We start from the raw sequence: 17863 nt of genomic DNA on the forward strand, positions 1-17863 counted from the left end.
GGAGTTGAATTATATAGAGCATGCATTGACATATGTGCCCTTGATTGAAGTGCATCAAATAATTAACTATTAAATTAATAATAGAAAGCCAAAAGAGGCAAAACAAAAAATCATGAGAAGAAGAAAAGAATTGTGTTGCCTTGTGTCTGTGTGTGGATTGAGATTGATTCATAAATGCGAGCGTGAGGAGTGATAGGTGCAGGCAAGGCATTAAGTTTACAATATAATCTCAATAACTTCAATTTAATTCAAGTTTGTAGATAAAAGAAAGGTTAATCATTCTTACACAACATTTTTTTCAACATTTTTTCAACATTTTTTATAACATTATGTATAAATATTATTTTGTTATTGATCCATAGCGGTACTTATAATTATTTTTATTGATTATGAAATAATTTTAAACCAAATACAAAATGATACATAAATGATAATGTTATCTAAGTATCATTATCCTAAAAAAAAAGTGTGTCTGGATTTCCATAAGTTTATAATCTGTGTTCAATATACATAAGAAAACACAACTTGCATGTTTCCTATTTATTTTTCGATTACTCTTCTTTGTATGTTAATTTTACAGTGAGCAAAAAGTTAACTGTTCTTAATCAATTCAACATTTGAGCCTATTGTATATGCCAACAAGGATGTTAGCAATACAGTTTGTCTATTTAGAAAACCCTCATGGTTCAAAATGTGACATATTCTGTCCCTGTAATAAACAGAAACATAATCCCATGAATCTCGACATATAAATTATTTTATATGTAAAAAAAATAAAAATCATAGATTCATCTCTAATCCAAAAACTTTAAAATATATATATATATATAATTATGTTGTTCTTTCACCTCACTTAACTTTATACATATTTAATTGCACATTTAAATTTCTTACATTAATAAAAAAAATCAACAAATTTTACTTTGACCATTTAAACAAGGAATCATATAAATTTAATTGGACTCCCTTTTTAGAGATGGTCTCCTGTGTGTTAAAATCACTGGAATTTTACTACAATTTTATACTTATTTTTTGGCAAATTTTTTTAGTAGAATATTTATTATTTAATAAAAAAATGGATAAATCATGTTATAAAACCCGTTTGACTTTTATTCTCTTTAAATGAAAGTACAAAACAATAGCATGCGTATTATTTTTTTTATGGTAATGTAATAATAAAATTATAGTTGTTTTTATTGTTATTATAATTATAAAATTAAATATAAAGACTTTTTATAATTTTATATAAATATTTTTTATTTATTTTATAAATAGTTTTATAATTAAAAGAAAATAGTTAAGTTTAAAAAAATCAATAAATTAAAAAAACAGGTAAATTTATAAAATCATATTCCAAACATAAATTTAATAATATTTTAAGTTTAAAAAAACTATATTTTAAAATAATCATATTTTAAAAGTAACTTATTTATAATTGATAAATTTTTAAAATCTACTCACCATTTGTATTTTTTCTTTCCATTATAAAAAGTCTTAAACAACACGATTTGATGAATCATCAATGTCTAACTTTAGGATTTGCTTGAAAAATTATTTGGTTTTTTTTTTTCTCCGCATACATCAAATTTTATTTTCCATTTCTAAAGTTAAACCGTTTAGACTGAATCAAAATGTCATACTAATGTCAATAATTTTAATTTTGTAAGCATTTTCAAAATTCTCAAAAAAAAAATATTAGACATTATAATTTTCTTTTTATTTTAAAATGATTTTTAGATCAAACACTCAAATCTAAATGACAAAAATCTATACACTCATAGACACATTGAATGACAATCCATTACACAAAAAAGGATGTGCCAAGATATTTTTGTTCAGCAAGTACCTGCAACTTTAATTAGTATATACCTTTAATTACACAAGTAAAAAAGTTTTTATTATATATATATATATATATATATTTAAAAAAATGAATTTCTTTTTCTAACCATGCTGAATAACTTCATTCTTGCAAGCTTGTAACATGGCTGAATGACTATCCTGTGCAGCACTTTGATGAGAAACTAAATATAAAAGAAGCTATCTTATATTAAAGTGAATAAATAAGTAGATGAAAGGAACCAGACAGAGTATGGTCGAACCCAATAACAAATTTGAAAATGGTCTGACCATGATTTGGTGACCTGAAACAAATCTTACAAACCCAATTAAAAAGGCATTTTAGAAGAAGCTTTATTAAAATCCCAATATAGTCTCAATTTTTTCAATTTTATTTAATTTGAACTTTAAATTTATACTATACATATTATCATGCCCTTTTGTTAGGAGTGGAGGAAGCAATAAACCAGCTCAATGAACTATCCTTTTTCAACTTCCATTGTTGCAAAATCCATTTTGGTTTAGATAAGTTAACCAATAATGATGATATTAATATTAAATTAAATCAATTCATAGGCTGGTCTGAATGTTATTCTATCATCATGCTTACTTTATTTGCCTTTTTTTCATATGATGTCAATTAAACCAGTAACACATTTGTAATGTGAGGAGCATGCTTCATGTGGACCCCTAAACACCAGAAGCAAATCCCCAAGTTGCAGCTTCCTTAGCATTTTTTTATATACAAATAATTTTCAGAATACATTGACTATTATAAATTATTAATTATTAACAAAAACACTATAAGCATGCATCCTTAGTCACAAACCACCAATAAAAAGAGAAAAAAAAATTACTCTGTGCAAGGCATTGATGTATATATAATATAACATCTGTCCTTTTCTTTTCTTCATGACATTTCATGCATTTCTCTTCTCTGTTTTTTTTTTTTCTCTACTCTTCTTCCTTCGTATGCTTCAACATGGTTTCAGTCAAATCATTTTTTTTTTTAATTACGAAGTCCATAACCAAGTTAATTAATTAGTGTTACGGTCGAAAATCTAAATACCAGGACATTGTTCAACAAAAATCATAACACGACAAAAAAACGTCTCAATGGGAGGGAGCTAAACTAGGTTTAAGCCATTAATAAAATTTTTTGATTCTCTCATATCCTTAGTTTTATTGACAGAAAATTGATATTTATTAAGGAGAAAGTTCATCGGAGAGATACAATGAGATATGAGATCAACCATATAAGGAATTGACACTATTCTCTATTCAAAATTTTAAGACAATAGGTTAATGGGTCTTTCATCTTTATATAGTGTTTTACTTTCTTATTTTTATCCAATGTGAGACTTAAACTCATACTTACATTTTTAATAAAAACAAGACATACGTAATAAAAACAAGACATACGTAGAAAAACCTTTTAAGAAGAAGTAGAAAAGATTTATGAAAAGAAAAGAAAAAAAAAAGTGAAAGACGTGTTATGCAAGAACTAAGGATTAAGAAAGAAAGTTTGTTTATGGCGCAGATAAACACGGTCTTCCATGTTTCTATTTATCACATTCAACGCAACTTTCTGTAAAGTTAAAGCACACACGAGTAAACAATCCCATTTTTTCAAATTTTTCGTGCTATTATTTATCTATCTTTATCACAATGAAAATTCAAATATTATTTGAATTTATTAAGCTAGTTTATAAACTCGTTAAATACATCAGTTTACACACGTGCAGCCCAAAACATGTACGCGGAAGACCTAAGTCAGTTGTGAATAGACAAGCAATTGATGTAGGGACCATTTTTTCGGAAAACCTAGTTGATGCATGTTGCGGTCTTTTTTTCGGAATTTTTCATTTGATGTATATTTTGGTTTGTTTGCTTTTTAGAAGGGGCATTGCATTGCATTGCATTACATACATTACCCATTAAAATGATGCATTTGAGAATGGTGGGACATGAGACCATGGAGCCAATATGGTTGTGGATTCTCCAACAAAAACATCCACGCTTGGAAAGTTAAAACAACCAACACCCTCTCCATCCACCTCCCCCACTAAAAAGCTTAGTGTTTTTTTTTTAAAAAAAAAAAAACACAAACCTATGCAAAAGTTAGACCAAAAGGCAAGGAGGAATCCATGTCCCCTTCCTCCTTTGTTTTATATGCCAAATCCCATTTGCTTTCTTAGACTTTTATCCCAACTAATCTTTTTCTAATGTCAACACCTTTTTTCCCTTCAAACAAAATGCTTCATTACAGCCTTCAATCCTCACCTTCTATATTATGCAAAGATTAATTAAAAAAAAAACAAAGGGTCGATTAAATAATCACGTCTTTGGGTTTGGTTGTGTTTAACGTTTTAATCATAGATGTACATGTGCGACAGGTATATATCCTAACTTGTAATTTTAACAACATAAATTTCATGTTGCATGTTCTTTTCACAATAAGTTTAAAATAATATTTAGTACAGAAATTTCATTTTTATCGTGAATCTTAACCCTAAAAAAAAGGAAATGAATATCTATTTTATATATATATATATAAACTAGTGTTGAAAATGTGTTTGCTTAAGTGGGAGGTGAACAAAGGGTAGTGGTTGAAGATAATTGAGTTATGGGAGTGTTTGTTTCCCTTAGATGGGAAGGAAAGAAAGTATGGTTGATAATATAAACATGGAATGTTAAAGGCAATAACTTCACATTTCTTCCACCATGAGTGAGGCATTGAAGTGGTGGGAGAGTTTCCTTTGGCAAGAAATCATATGCTTTTTAAAATGTTTTGAATACGAAGGTGCTTCTAATAATGTCAATTCCAATTTCATTAATTAGAATCATACACTCTAGGAATGCATCTCCTGTTTGTGGCAAGTCAACCCAAAAAATACAATACACGTGACTCTGTTGTGTTGTACAGTGATTTCAAACGTGTGTCTTATGAGACTGTAGAAAAAGTACAGGGGATGGGTAGAAAATGGGAGAAACGCAAATAATGCACGTGCATGATGACATATAGTAGTGTTGTCAAAACTGGTCATCACGGACTGGTCACTTAGTGAGTCAACTAATTCGATTCATTTATTAGTGAGTCAGAAAAATTCGAATTCGACTCAACCCATCACGGGTTAGTGGGTTAAATGGATTGGTTTACTTTTAATTACAATTTTTTTAAAATAAAAAAAAATTACAAATTTTTTATAGTTTAAATATAAATAAATTTCATTCTCAAAATGATATTAAACTCAAGACAATTTAAAATAATAATAAAAAAAATACAATACAACCCGCATATAATGAGTCAGATGGTATTTTTTAAGATTTTATAAGATGATAAATTAATAAAAATAAAATTAGGTGGGTTGGTGGGTCAACCCGGCTCAACACGGGTTCAACCCGGATAAACCGAGTTAAAATGAGTCAGGTTGAAAATTAGTCCGTGTAAAAAAAGTGCATTTTTTTCAATCCAACCCGACCCGAACCCGTGATGGACCGGATTGACCCACAGGTTGTAATTCATAACTCTAATATATAGTATAAATAATTTTTTTAACCTATTAAATATATATGTTTTTACCTCGTTGTGGCATATACTCTTTTATCAATCTCACAATACGATCTTGAGTTATAAATTGTCCAGTGTTCTTCCAGTTCCATAGTCTTTTTTGGGGTATGTGGAAATTCAGTTGTAAAATTAAATCAGAGTTTTTTTTATGTAAGGTTACAAATTTAAATGAGTTTAAATTTTATATTAAGTAAAAATGAAAACAAAATAGTAATATATAAAAAGATATTCACAAATTTATTGTTTTATTATTTTAGATTAAAAGTGATGTCAAATTTTATCTATGTTCGATTTATGTTTCATTGTTATTGAACTTTAATGTTCTTTTACAATAATACAAATAAGAGGTACAAATTATGGTTATAAATGTTAGAAATAAGGGTCACAACAGAAGAGACAAACTAGAGGGACAAATTATTAGGAATTGAAGTTTAAGACTTATATTAAATAGAAATAAAAAAATAATTAATATATAAAGAAAATCATAAATAAGTTAATTTTTTAAAGATCATAATTTGATTAAGTTATTATAAGAAATTTAAGTGCACAATTAGAAGTTTTGATATTAATTAATTTTCTTAATTAGTTTAAGGAGTTTCACATTTTTTATAAGAACAATTTTAATACACATTTCTTTTTAATCACTTGAGGTATATTTTAAAGACAAATTTATTGGATATACTAAATAGTTTCACATTATTTGAGATTTAAGATCATTTTAAGATCATTCTTAAAGCAAATCGAGATGGAAATTATAAAAGTGAAAAATACTATTAAAAGTCTTACACAAAAATTATTACCAAAATAAAACGTGTCATTTTTCCCCTTTTTTTATAAGCTACTACAAACAATTAACAAAGTTATAGAATTAAGTATTTTTAATATTTCATTATTGATATATGAAATTTAAAAGTCATTCCATCTGTATTTAACATCTTCATTTAACACGATTGATGTTAAATAACTGCTTTTAAAAATAAAAAATTATTTTCAACAATAACATAGATTTCAAGTAAATTAATTTAGTTTTTTAAAATCTAAAAAATTTCAATAAAAAATAAATTTCCAAAATATTAGAAGTCACTAAAATAAATTCATCTTAAAAATATATAATTTCTTGTAAGAAGATAAATTAAACAAATGATGTGATACAGTTATACTTTAGTCATACATTTAGCACGAGAAACAAATTATTTTCTCGAATATTTGTCAAAATTTATATTTGATCTCAAGTATATATTACTATGTCTTAAGTCTTCTTACCGAAGAAAATGTGTTATATGTTATATGTTATTCCTGTCTCTCAAACAAGTGATTAAATCTAACTTGTTCTTACGAACGAGACTAACGAGACAGACAATTAATAATGTTATTTACTTTACCGAGATTAAAATAATATTTAATATGAAATGTATTAACTTTTTTATTTGATGTTATTAAATAATAATATTAAATATTCACATAACCTTGTATTAATTTATTTTATTTACTTTTTTATTAAATAGAATTTGTATTTTAGTATTAATCAACAGCTGCAGAATAATTTTAAAAATCACTAATAATCAAAATTGATTTATTATGTTAGTAATATAATATTCAAAAACATGTGATTAATTAGAAATGTGACATGTTAAAAGAACAGTAAATCTATCAACATCACACACAGATATATCTCTAAATGAAATAGGTTGCACAAATCTCACTGTTATTATTATTGTTATATCATAATTAATGATGCAATTTGAGGCCATTTGCATTCAAAAGTCAAATATAATAATGTGATTTATGATGTGCCGACGTAATTAAATTATGACCAAACAAAAAGACATAAGAGCTGAATTTAAGAAAAAAATCTTTGAATCCGACCACCATATCTAAAGAACAGTTGGAAGCAGCAAACTTTAGTAAGTAGAAGTGTCAAACGCGACTTCACTCAACTTCTTAATTAAACTATTAAAAAGTCTTAATACAAAAAATAGTAACTAGAGTATTAAATTCAAGAAGTACAAGTCAAACAAATAAATAAATTTAAATAGGCTAATTTTGTAACTCGCAAACAAAATATATTTTAACTAATATACAGAATCCCTTTCTCTCATATATATATATATATATTGGTCAGTTTTTTATATTTTTTTATTGTTTAAAATATTATAAAATTTTACTTTTGAATTTGTAAAATTGTTATTTTAAACCAGCTCAAATATTTATATATAAATTATTAAATTTTACACATTTTAAAAGAATGAAAAAGGTTGATAAATATATTTTATTTTATAAAATGCAATGAATAAACAAATTTAGCATATTTATTAATTGAAATTAATTTTGATTTTTTTTTCTATTAACTTTATAACAGTTTTAAATAAAATTCAATGTAAAATATAAATAAATTTAATCTTTTACAATATGTTTAAAAAATATATTAATTTTAATAAAAATATTTGTTTAATATTTATATAAAAGTTAAGTTTTGTTTTAGATGAAACAAAATTATTTAATTTAAAAAAAAAATATAACTAAAATAAAATAAAATAAAAATATAGAATCAAATTGAGACTAAGGTAATAATACTTAATAGTATTACGGTCACATTACATTGTCACTAGCACATTACACTAGTGTAATCACGTAGCATAATATCAATTTGATATGTGATTTTTTAAAAATATTATAAAAAAATAATTAAAAAAACTAAAAAAAGTATGAATTGACATGTAACATTATCTTTAATACATTAGTAATACATTAATAACATAAATGGTCCGATTGCATATTTTTTCAACTTAAAGACCCAATTATAGAGAAAAAAAATAGAACAACCGATTTTCAATTTCAAACAAAAAAATGGAGACCACCAAAATATTAACAAAAATTGTTTTAAGATAAATAAATAATACTTATTTTAAAAATCTTTACAATTTTTAAGTCCTATAAATTAAATTATATGACAACATTGATTTTTTTTACATTTATAGACAAAAAGTTTTCGTAAAATAAAAATTATTCTTTGAGATATTTAATCATTTTACATTCATTTAAAATTATTCTTTTTTACTTTTTTTTCTTAAAAAAAATATAAAATTTTACATTTTTATAACTATTTTAATTTTATACTCTATGTCATAGGACTGAGTATAATTAGTCTAAGTGCACTAAACTATATCTATGCTATAAAAACTAAACTATTTTTATTAAAAACTGAACTATACTATTTTTCGATTCAATTTAAAAAATTTAGATTTTTCTATCAGCAGTTAACTGTTCCAAATGGTAAACCGTACAATAATAATCAAGTAAACTGCAATTCCACTTGACATAACAAACATGCCGCATGTTGTTTTTTATCTTAAAACTATTTTAGAATAAGTTTGAAAAATTTAATTACATTGATTACGTTAAAAGAATTATAAGAAAAACTTTAGTTAAAACCTATCCATTTATAAATTTCAACAGTATAATAACTTTTAGTAAAAATAAAAATAATAATAATAAACGAATATGATGTATAATTATGAAAAATAAGATATACAAATATAAATTTATACAAATAACTAAGTTACATATTTTATGAGAAAAAAATAATTCATACCAATTTGTAAATATTATTAATGTGTTTTTTTTTAAATTTCAAAACTATTTTAGAATAAGTTTGAAAAATTTATTTAAGTTCTTGGTTAAATAAAATTTAATTGCATAGACTACGTTAAAAAAAATTGATCAGAAAAACCTCAATCAAAATCTATCCATTTATAAATTTTAATAACATAATAATTTTTAGTAAAAATAAAAATAATAATAAACGAGTATGATATATAATTATGAAAAATAGGATATCTAAATATGAATTAATAGAAAAAACTAAGTTATATGTTTTATGAGAAAAAAAATAACTCATACTAATTTGTAAATATTATTAAATGTGTCTTTTCTTTTCTTTTTTTATCATAAAACTGTTTTAGAATATTTTGAAAAAGTTTATTTAAATTCTTAACTTAAATAAAATTTAATTGCATAGATTACATTAAAAAAATTGATAAGGAATCGAAATCTATCCATTTATAAATTTCAATAGTATAATAACTTTTAGTAAAGATAAAAGTAACAATAAACGAATATGATATATAATTATGAAAAGTAAATATATAAATATAAATTAATATAAATAAATGAGTTACATGTTTTATAAGAAAAAAATAATTTATATCAATTTGTAAATAGTATTGAAAAGTTTATTTAAATTTTTTGAGTATTTATTTAAAATTGTTCTTTTAGAAATTTAATTTAGGATTGTTTATTTAAAATCACTTTTCAATAAGTTATTTGATAAAAAATAAATAGTATGTTTTCATTATGTTTGGTGGACCACAGTTTGTTTTAATCAAGTTGTATTTTCTTATAGTTTGAAAACAGATAACTGAGTTAATTGAATTATTAATAAAAAAAGTTCAGTTTTTTAAAATTGAATTAAAAAATAGTATAATTCAGTTTTTAATATAAATAGTTCAATTTTTATAGTATAACAGTATAAATAATTTATAGTTTACTACAGTTAGGTTAATCATATCCAATCCTATTCTGTTAAATGAATGTATAAGTGTGTCATGATACCATTGCTTTTTATAAATAACTGATATAAGCAATTTTTTCTTAATTACGTACATAGTCAAGTCGTACAATCCTTACACGACTTTAAATGAGGAAGTCGTGCAAGTGCACAATTTCTACATTGAGACATTGAAAAAGGTGGAGTCGTATACCCTCACACGTTTTCAGTGTTTATTAATTGATTCCTACAATCAATTACAAAGTGTTAAAGGCATGCAGGAAGTTCACGACTTCAATAATAATCAATTATAACACTATAATAATCGATTACTACTGAAATTCAAATAAAAAAGTCTAGTAATGGATTAAATATTAAACTTAGTTTTAACCCTTTCTTTCTTTACTAATCATTACAACAATATTAATGTTATCGATTACCAAACACTTTTATTTGAATTTTAATATTGGTAATTGATTACTATAGTGGTGTAATCAATTGGACCCCACATTTTTTAGTGCTTATTAATTGATTATTGTAATCGATTACAAAGTGTTAAAGGCCTGCAGAAAGTTCACGATTTCACCCTTAATCAATTATAACACTACAATAATTGATTATTATTGAAATTCAAATAAAAAAGTCTAGTAATAGACATTTTTATTTGAATTTTAATATTAAATGATTCGATTCCCACAACAGTAATTAATATTTAACCATGTCTACTTGATTAAAATTACTCTTAATCAATTACCAGACACTAGAAATTTTTAAAAATACACAACTTCACCTTTTCCAATGTATCAATACAAAAGTTGTGCACTTCTTATACAATTTTTTCATTTAAAATAGTATAAAAACTGCACAAAAATATACGTAATTAACGAAAAATTTGTCTATATCGATAATTTACAAAAACTTTTTACCCATAAACATAAAAATACCTGACAACATTACTATTATCTTAATTGTTTGTATAAATAATTAACTGCTATAAAATAATGTTAGAAAAATATCAACAATTCAAATATTTCTTACCATTTTTTTTCTCTTTTGTAAAGATTATAAGTATATTACATTATTTTTCTTTTACAGGCTTTTTACTGTTAATGGGAGAATCTGAACTAACATTCAGATCTCATTATAATGTATTCACGCACCCCCTTGGCTCAAGTTCCTAAGTTTATTGATTAAGCAAATACGATATAGAAAAATATACTTTGTAACTTAAGTTATAAACTAGTACCTTATACTTTTACTTAAATAATAATTTTTGTTTAATAATTCATAGTTTTTAGATTTTTAAAATAGATGAAATTTTGCATTATTAAATTAATTTTTATTTTTAATTTTGAAATGTGAATCTTTTCATAATCTCCTTTAAAAATGGGACTTTCACATATTACACATTATACATGGATAATTATACATGTAAATAGAAATTTTACAGTTTTATTATAATATTATAGTACTGTTTAGTTTATTGATTGTTGAAATGTGCAATGTTATAAACAAATGAAATAGTTCTATTTGATATTCTAGACAAAAATAAGAGTTTATTAAGACATTAATCCAATTTTTAATTATTAGATATATGTTTATGAAAAAATTTCAATGAATAGATTAATAAATATATTTTTGTTAAATTGATTAAAATACAAAATAAAATATATCTTATCGATTTAGACGATCATGTTAATTAAAAGTAGAAAATATCCTTTCACACACGTAACATTTTTAATTCATTTGATATTATTTTTTTTACTTTTACTTTCTTTCTTTTTTTTCAAAAAATTACAAATTTAACTTTTTTAAGACTATTTTACTGTTATTAAATATGTCAAATGAATATAAATGTATGTCATATTAATCTTATTCTTAAAAATATCAGAAATAAAAATACCAACTGATATAAAAGGTTATAGGTGATAAGTAGTTGTCAATGCTAATAATTAGTTTATTCCGAGCAAAAGTAGATTATTGCTTATAAAAGAAAAATGTTAATGCATGATTATGGTAACTATTCCACTAATGCGATTACACCCACGGCCAATACCCACTAACCAATAATGGGGATATGATCTGATGCTCTTTTAGGAGCACCATTATTACTGATTATCAATTATCAATTGCTTCAGCTGTATTATCATCAACATATTAAGACTAAACTCCTTTTAAATTATTCCACTTGCTTAAAAATACTATTCTTATTTAAGGTTTACTTGTTTACATCAATAACACCATATTATACACACCACGCAAATTCTTTTATATTTACTTAATATTATCTTTTTATATTCTTTATTTTTTTAAATATAAAAATTTATTTATTTATAATTATTTTTCTATTATAATGTGTATAAATGAATGTAAATATATGTCACTTTATCATTATTCTTAAAATATTATTTTATGTAAACCTAAACTAAACAAGTTTAATTCAAAAACACACACTTAGATTTTGCAAACCGTGAAATGAAATCCTTACTACTACAATGCTGTATTTTCACGGGTCCAAAGGTATACAATTTTGGGTAAGTGTATTCAACGTTTCATAGCCAATTGCTTCCTGCACCATTACGATTACTAACTGCATCTCCACAATACAAGGAAAATATTAAACTACCCTTCGGCACTACATCACATCACCACCGTGTCACTGCTTCCATCATTATCATCATCGCACCGTGCTGCAGAATAAGAAAAGGAGAGAGGGATGCTACAAAGAAAGAACAGAGAAAATGTAAAAAAAAAAAAAAAAAAAAAGATAACTCGTTTTGAAAAGGTTTTCGAAAAAAAAAAATATATTTTGGAAGGCATTTTAAGAGTTCCATTATGAAAGCTTTATTCTGAAACACATATCATATGCTTCATAAATTCAATTCCGAAAATTATGTTATGAAAATTTTATTCCAGAAATTTTATTCCATACATTATGAAAAGTTTTCGGAACATATAACATGAAAGTCACTTTTCTGAAGGATAAAATAGTTATTTCAAAAATTTGAGGGGTGCGTGAAGAGATTGTAGGATGCAGGAACTAAGAGCGCTGTCCAGATTATAGAAAATAGGAAAACAAAAATGCCTTTTTAATGATTATTTAAGTTGGAATGCCTTTTTAATGATTATTTAAGTTGGGGTGTTACTCCCTACACCTCCCCATATCCTTCTTCCACCTCTCCTTTTCTTTTTTACTCTTCAATTTATTTTTCTATTCCTATTTTATCCAAGTTTATTAAGAAACCTCTCTTAAACCGATCGATACGAGATCCGTTGATGGATTTCAACTTCCGGTTAAGGTAAAAACAGATGTCGACATCTGTTTTATTATCATCTTCACTCGCCACCGAGCCAGTGGCACCAAGCTCGTGCATTCGCCCCAATGAATCATCACGCCATCATCAAACGATCCAGAAGCAGAAGCACAGCGCTATCGCCATCATCGCGCGCCCTCGTCATCTTCATCACAAATTCGACTCGCATCTCTTCGCGCAACACCATCACCACCCTCATAGAATCACCACGACCACAAGCAAGCCGCCATCGCGAGCCTACACCTCATCACCTTCGCATGTCACCCGACCTGCATCAGAAAAACAACAAACACGAAACCCAATTCCAGGTCCGCGCATCCAATTTTAGAAACCTCCAAACCAGAGAGACGCACAATTTGGTCATCTTCATCGCAACGCACAGAGAAACGTAGCTTGCTCGCAAATTGCAGAAGCCAAAGCCAGGAATCGCAAATCGCACACAGAATCGTATAAGCCAAAACGGACTCGCCACCCTCACCACCGGCTGTCCCAACTTGCGTCGCCTCCAGGTCATTGGCGTCAACCAGATGGGGTTGCTGAGCGTCGCGGAGGGGCGTCGCGGACAGGCGTTGTAAGATCTAAGGAAAAATTTTTATTGGTTGGGTGTTAGATTATTGGTTATTAAATACATTGATTTATATTTTGATTGTTTATTTATTATTTTATTTTATAAATATATTAATTGTTTTGAATATGATATATATATATATATATATATATATATATATATTTGTGCATTATTTTTATTAGAAAAGCTTTCAACACGGTGGTCAGAGGTTTTAATTCGTACTTTAGAAACTAAAAACTACTATCTTCTCATTTAATTCTTTTTTTTCATACTTCTGGTGGGGCCCACAACAATTAATATATTAAAAAGGTATGTGCAGACTAGGTCAGGGCTTTGTTATTATCTTTTATATATTTGGTTAAATATATGTTTTAGTCCTCATATTTGTTCCCCATTCTCAATTAGGTCCTCATGTTTTTTTTTGTCCCAATTGCATCCTAATATTTGTAAATTTGAGGCAATTAAGCCCTCTCCGTTAACTGGCCACTAACGTCGTAGGCACTGTGCTGAGCTGTAACGATCCTTCATTGTTTAATTTAACTGAGTCCATTACGTGGCATTTTGTAATTAAAAAAAATGATTTAATCAGCCAATTACGTGACACGTTTTATTTCTATTAGGGATTTTAGGGTTTTATTTTGTAATCAGAAATTGGCCATTTACCAATTTGTCCAAAAAAAGTCTAAGATTTTGTGATATTGTTTGATTCCTCTGAAACCTTAAAAGTTGAATCATAGATGGAACTGACATGGTTGAGTGCCATTCTGGTGGGAGTTGGTTATCTTGCTTTGGGTTACTTCATTGGTTCTTAGTATCCTCCTCGTTTCATCTTCTCACGTAAATTATTGACCAAACACAACGATGCTATACTTTTCAACGATACCAACAATAAGAGAAACAGTAAGTCCAAACTCAAAGACCCCCTTCAGATTGAACAACTAGCTGACATTCTCGATGATTTTAAGATGGTACGCAAAAATCCCTTCTTTTTTTTCTTTTCTCAAAACCCATCTACCCAATCGTAATTGGCTGCCTCAAAAATCGTTCCTTTTTCTGCAGATTCTCGTTGTCAGAAATGATCTTAAAATGGGTAAAGGGAAGATTGTTGCTCAGTGCAGGTATTTAGTTTTTCAAAGTGTTAATTTTGAATGTACTGAGAGTTAGGTCTCTATAAAAAGCTCCTTAATCGAGCACCAAAGGCGTTGAATAGGTAACATAGTAACTTTGATTACGCTTGAAGGTTACTCTACATTGTATAATTTCATTCTGAAGTTTTCGTCAATATTAATGTACAGGTGGGACATGTCTGCACAGCCAAAGGTTGTTGTCAAAATTGAAAGTGAAGAAGATATGCTTGCTATGCAGGTGAGTATTATTTAGGGAATCCCAAAACTCATAAATAAATCCCTAATCCCCAATACAAATAAAACCCTAAAATCCCTAATAGAAATAAAACGTGTCACGTAATTGGCTGATTAAATCATTTTTTTTAATTACAAAATGCCACGTAATGGACTCAGTTAAATTAAACAATGAAGGACCGTTACAGCTCAGCACAGTGCCTACGGCGTTAGTGGCCAGTTAACGGAGAGGGCTTAATTGCCTCAAATTTACAAATATTAGGATGCAATTGGAACAAAAAAAAAACATGAGGACCTAATTGAGAATGAGGAACAAATATGAGGACTAAAACATATATTTAACCTATATATTTTATTCCTTTCTACATGCAAAGGTTGGTGGGGCATTGGGTGAGTATTTTATGGTCATGGGATGAAGTTTTCATGCAGTGGGCAACGGTAACAGGGCACACGTGCTTTGGGTAAATAACAACTCATGAAAATAAAACATAATATTAGGTTTTNGGGATGAATTTATAAAAAAAAAAAAAAAGAAGGGAGACAGGATCGAAAAGAAAGGGAATGTTGGTTATTTTGGAATTTAAACATTTTAGTATTTTAGTGTAGGGGGGATAACAGAAAGAGGGCAGCAAAGAAGAGAGAATAGTAAGGAAGTTGTGGGTGCACTGCGTGAAGCCATTGGAGAAAAAGAGAAAGCTTGAAAGGGAGAGTTTGGGGCTACAACGTAAGACCAGAAGGAAAGCTTGAATCCTTTGAGGTAGGGGAGTTAACTCGAGTTTCTTTCTAGTACAGATTTATATTTATGAGTTTGTATACTATTGTTTTGGTTTATTGGGATGTTGATGATCATGAGCACATAGTATAAAATGCTAAACTAGGCTTTGTTTTCTGTATGATTGTTGACTTGGTGGAATCACACTGTTGTTTCGGTTCTTATGAGAAAATATATCATGCGGCCATTAAAGGCTTAGGTATATACGTTAAAAAAAAATGCATAGTTATGGGAGATGGAAATTAACATACTGGGAGAGTTTGTGTGTGAGTTGTTATGGCATGAATGAGGACGTGAGTGGATGATGGAGGCATAGAAGTGTAGGCGTTGGAGATAAAGAGAAGGGGTTTGAAAGAGTGATGGGCGTGATTTTATCATGCAGAGTTAAAGGTAGATTTTCGGGAGAATTGGGGAAATATATTAATAAATAATGGTATAGTAGGTGAATGTTATTTGATGAAACAAAGTTGATTATTTTATCAATTCATTATGATATGTGCTCTGTGTTGGTGACCGTAGGTTAATTAGTGAGGAATGTTGAGGAGTTGGTAGACCAGGTACGATTCTTTTGGATATCCATGTAGACCAAAGTGATTTTGGTGTTGGTCTAAATAATGAAAATAGATAATGATGATGCGTGTTAACGTGTGATATTAGAAGTTGAGTCATAAACCTTCCGTTTTCGATAAGAGATTTGATTGATACAGGTTATTGAAAACATCATGGAATTATGTTTAAACCTTGAAGATGTTGCTTAATATATATATATTGAGAATGTGTATTGATTTTGATGCGGAAAGAGGAGGGATTAAGTGTTGATGACTCTTTTGGCCATGGATGCGGAAAAGAGATCCTCTTCGGCCGTGGATACGGGAAGATGATGAGTTTGAATTGATGACTCTTTTGGCCGTGGATGCAGGAAAGAAATTCTCTTCGGCCGTGGATGCGGGAAGAGGATGAGTTTGAGTTGACGACTCTTTCGACCGTGGATGCGGGAAGGAGATTCTCTTCTGCCGTGGATGCGGGAAGAGGATATATTCGGTGACGAATGGGCAAATGACGCAAACTGGTTGGTTTGATGAGTAAGAAGTATGGTATGGTACAGGGGGATTGACCACTGATTTGTGACGGTGATGGATGACCATATGNTGATATTTGTAGATATGTTGTTGTTGTTTTATTATTGTGATGAATGTTTAAGGTGTGTGTTATGTTAATTGTTTATGATTGATTCTTGTTAGCTCACCCTATGTTTGTGTTGTGGTTTCCAGCTGCGATGATCGTTTATTACGGGAGCAGATGATTGTGCAGATATTTCAGTTTGTTACAACACAGCGAGCAAATTGAGAGAGAGTTGAGAATTTTAAGGGTTAATTTAAATAAATTACTTTATTGGGAATTCTGTTTTGTAATCAATTAGAATTATGGATTATTTTTGGTTAAATGTAAAGATATTTGAAATTTGAATTTTATATATATATATATATATATATATATTGTATTTAAAGTTTTAAATGTTTTCGTAATATCCCAAAAATAGGGGTGTTACAGGCGTCGTAGAGGAGCGTCGTGGAGGGGCGTCGCGGAGGAGCGTCTCTCGAACTGCAGTGTGCGGAGGAGCGTCTCTCGAACTGCAGTATGATTCAAAAACTTGGGGAGGTAGGGCTGGGGAGGTGGGCTGTGAGCATAGAGTAAAGTAGAGTTGTGGGTTAAAAGTTAAAAAGGGTAAAAAAGTAAAAAAAAAGGTTATTTAAATATGTTTTTAGTCCCTATACTTTGAGACGATTTTGGTTTTAGTCTATTTTCAAACTATGGTACAATTTAGTCCTTCAACTTTAGAAAACTCTGGTTTTAGTCATTTTTACCAAATTTTTTTAACTTTATTTATTGTT

General features: G+C 27.7%; 1 pseudogene; it reads left to right on the forward strand.

The window, feature by feature from the left end:
• The first annotated feature begins 14575 nt into the window (after positions 1-14575).
• Positions 14576-15233, forward strand: LOC106760370 (annotated as a pseudogene).
• Positions 15234-17863: the final 2630 nt, after the last annotated feature.

The sequence above is a fragment of the Vigna radiata genome, chromosome 5 (genome assembly GCF_000741045.1).
Source record: "Vigna radiata var. radiata cultivar VC1973A chromosome 5, Vradiata_ver6, whole genome shotgun sequence".
Classification (NCBI taxonomy): Eukaryota; Viridiplantae; Streptophyta; class Magnoliopsida; order Fabales; family Fabaceae; genus Vigna; species Vigna radiata.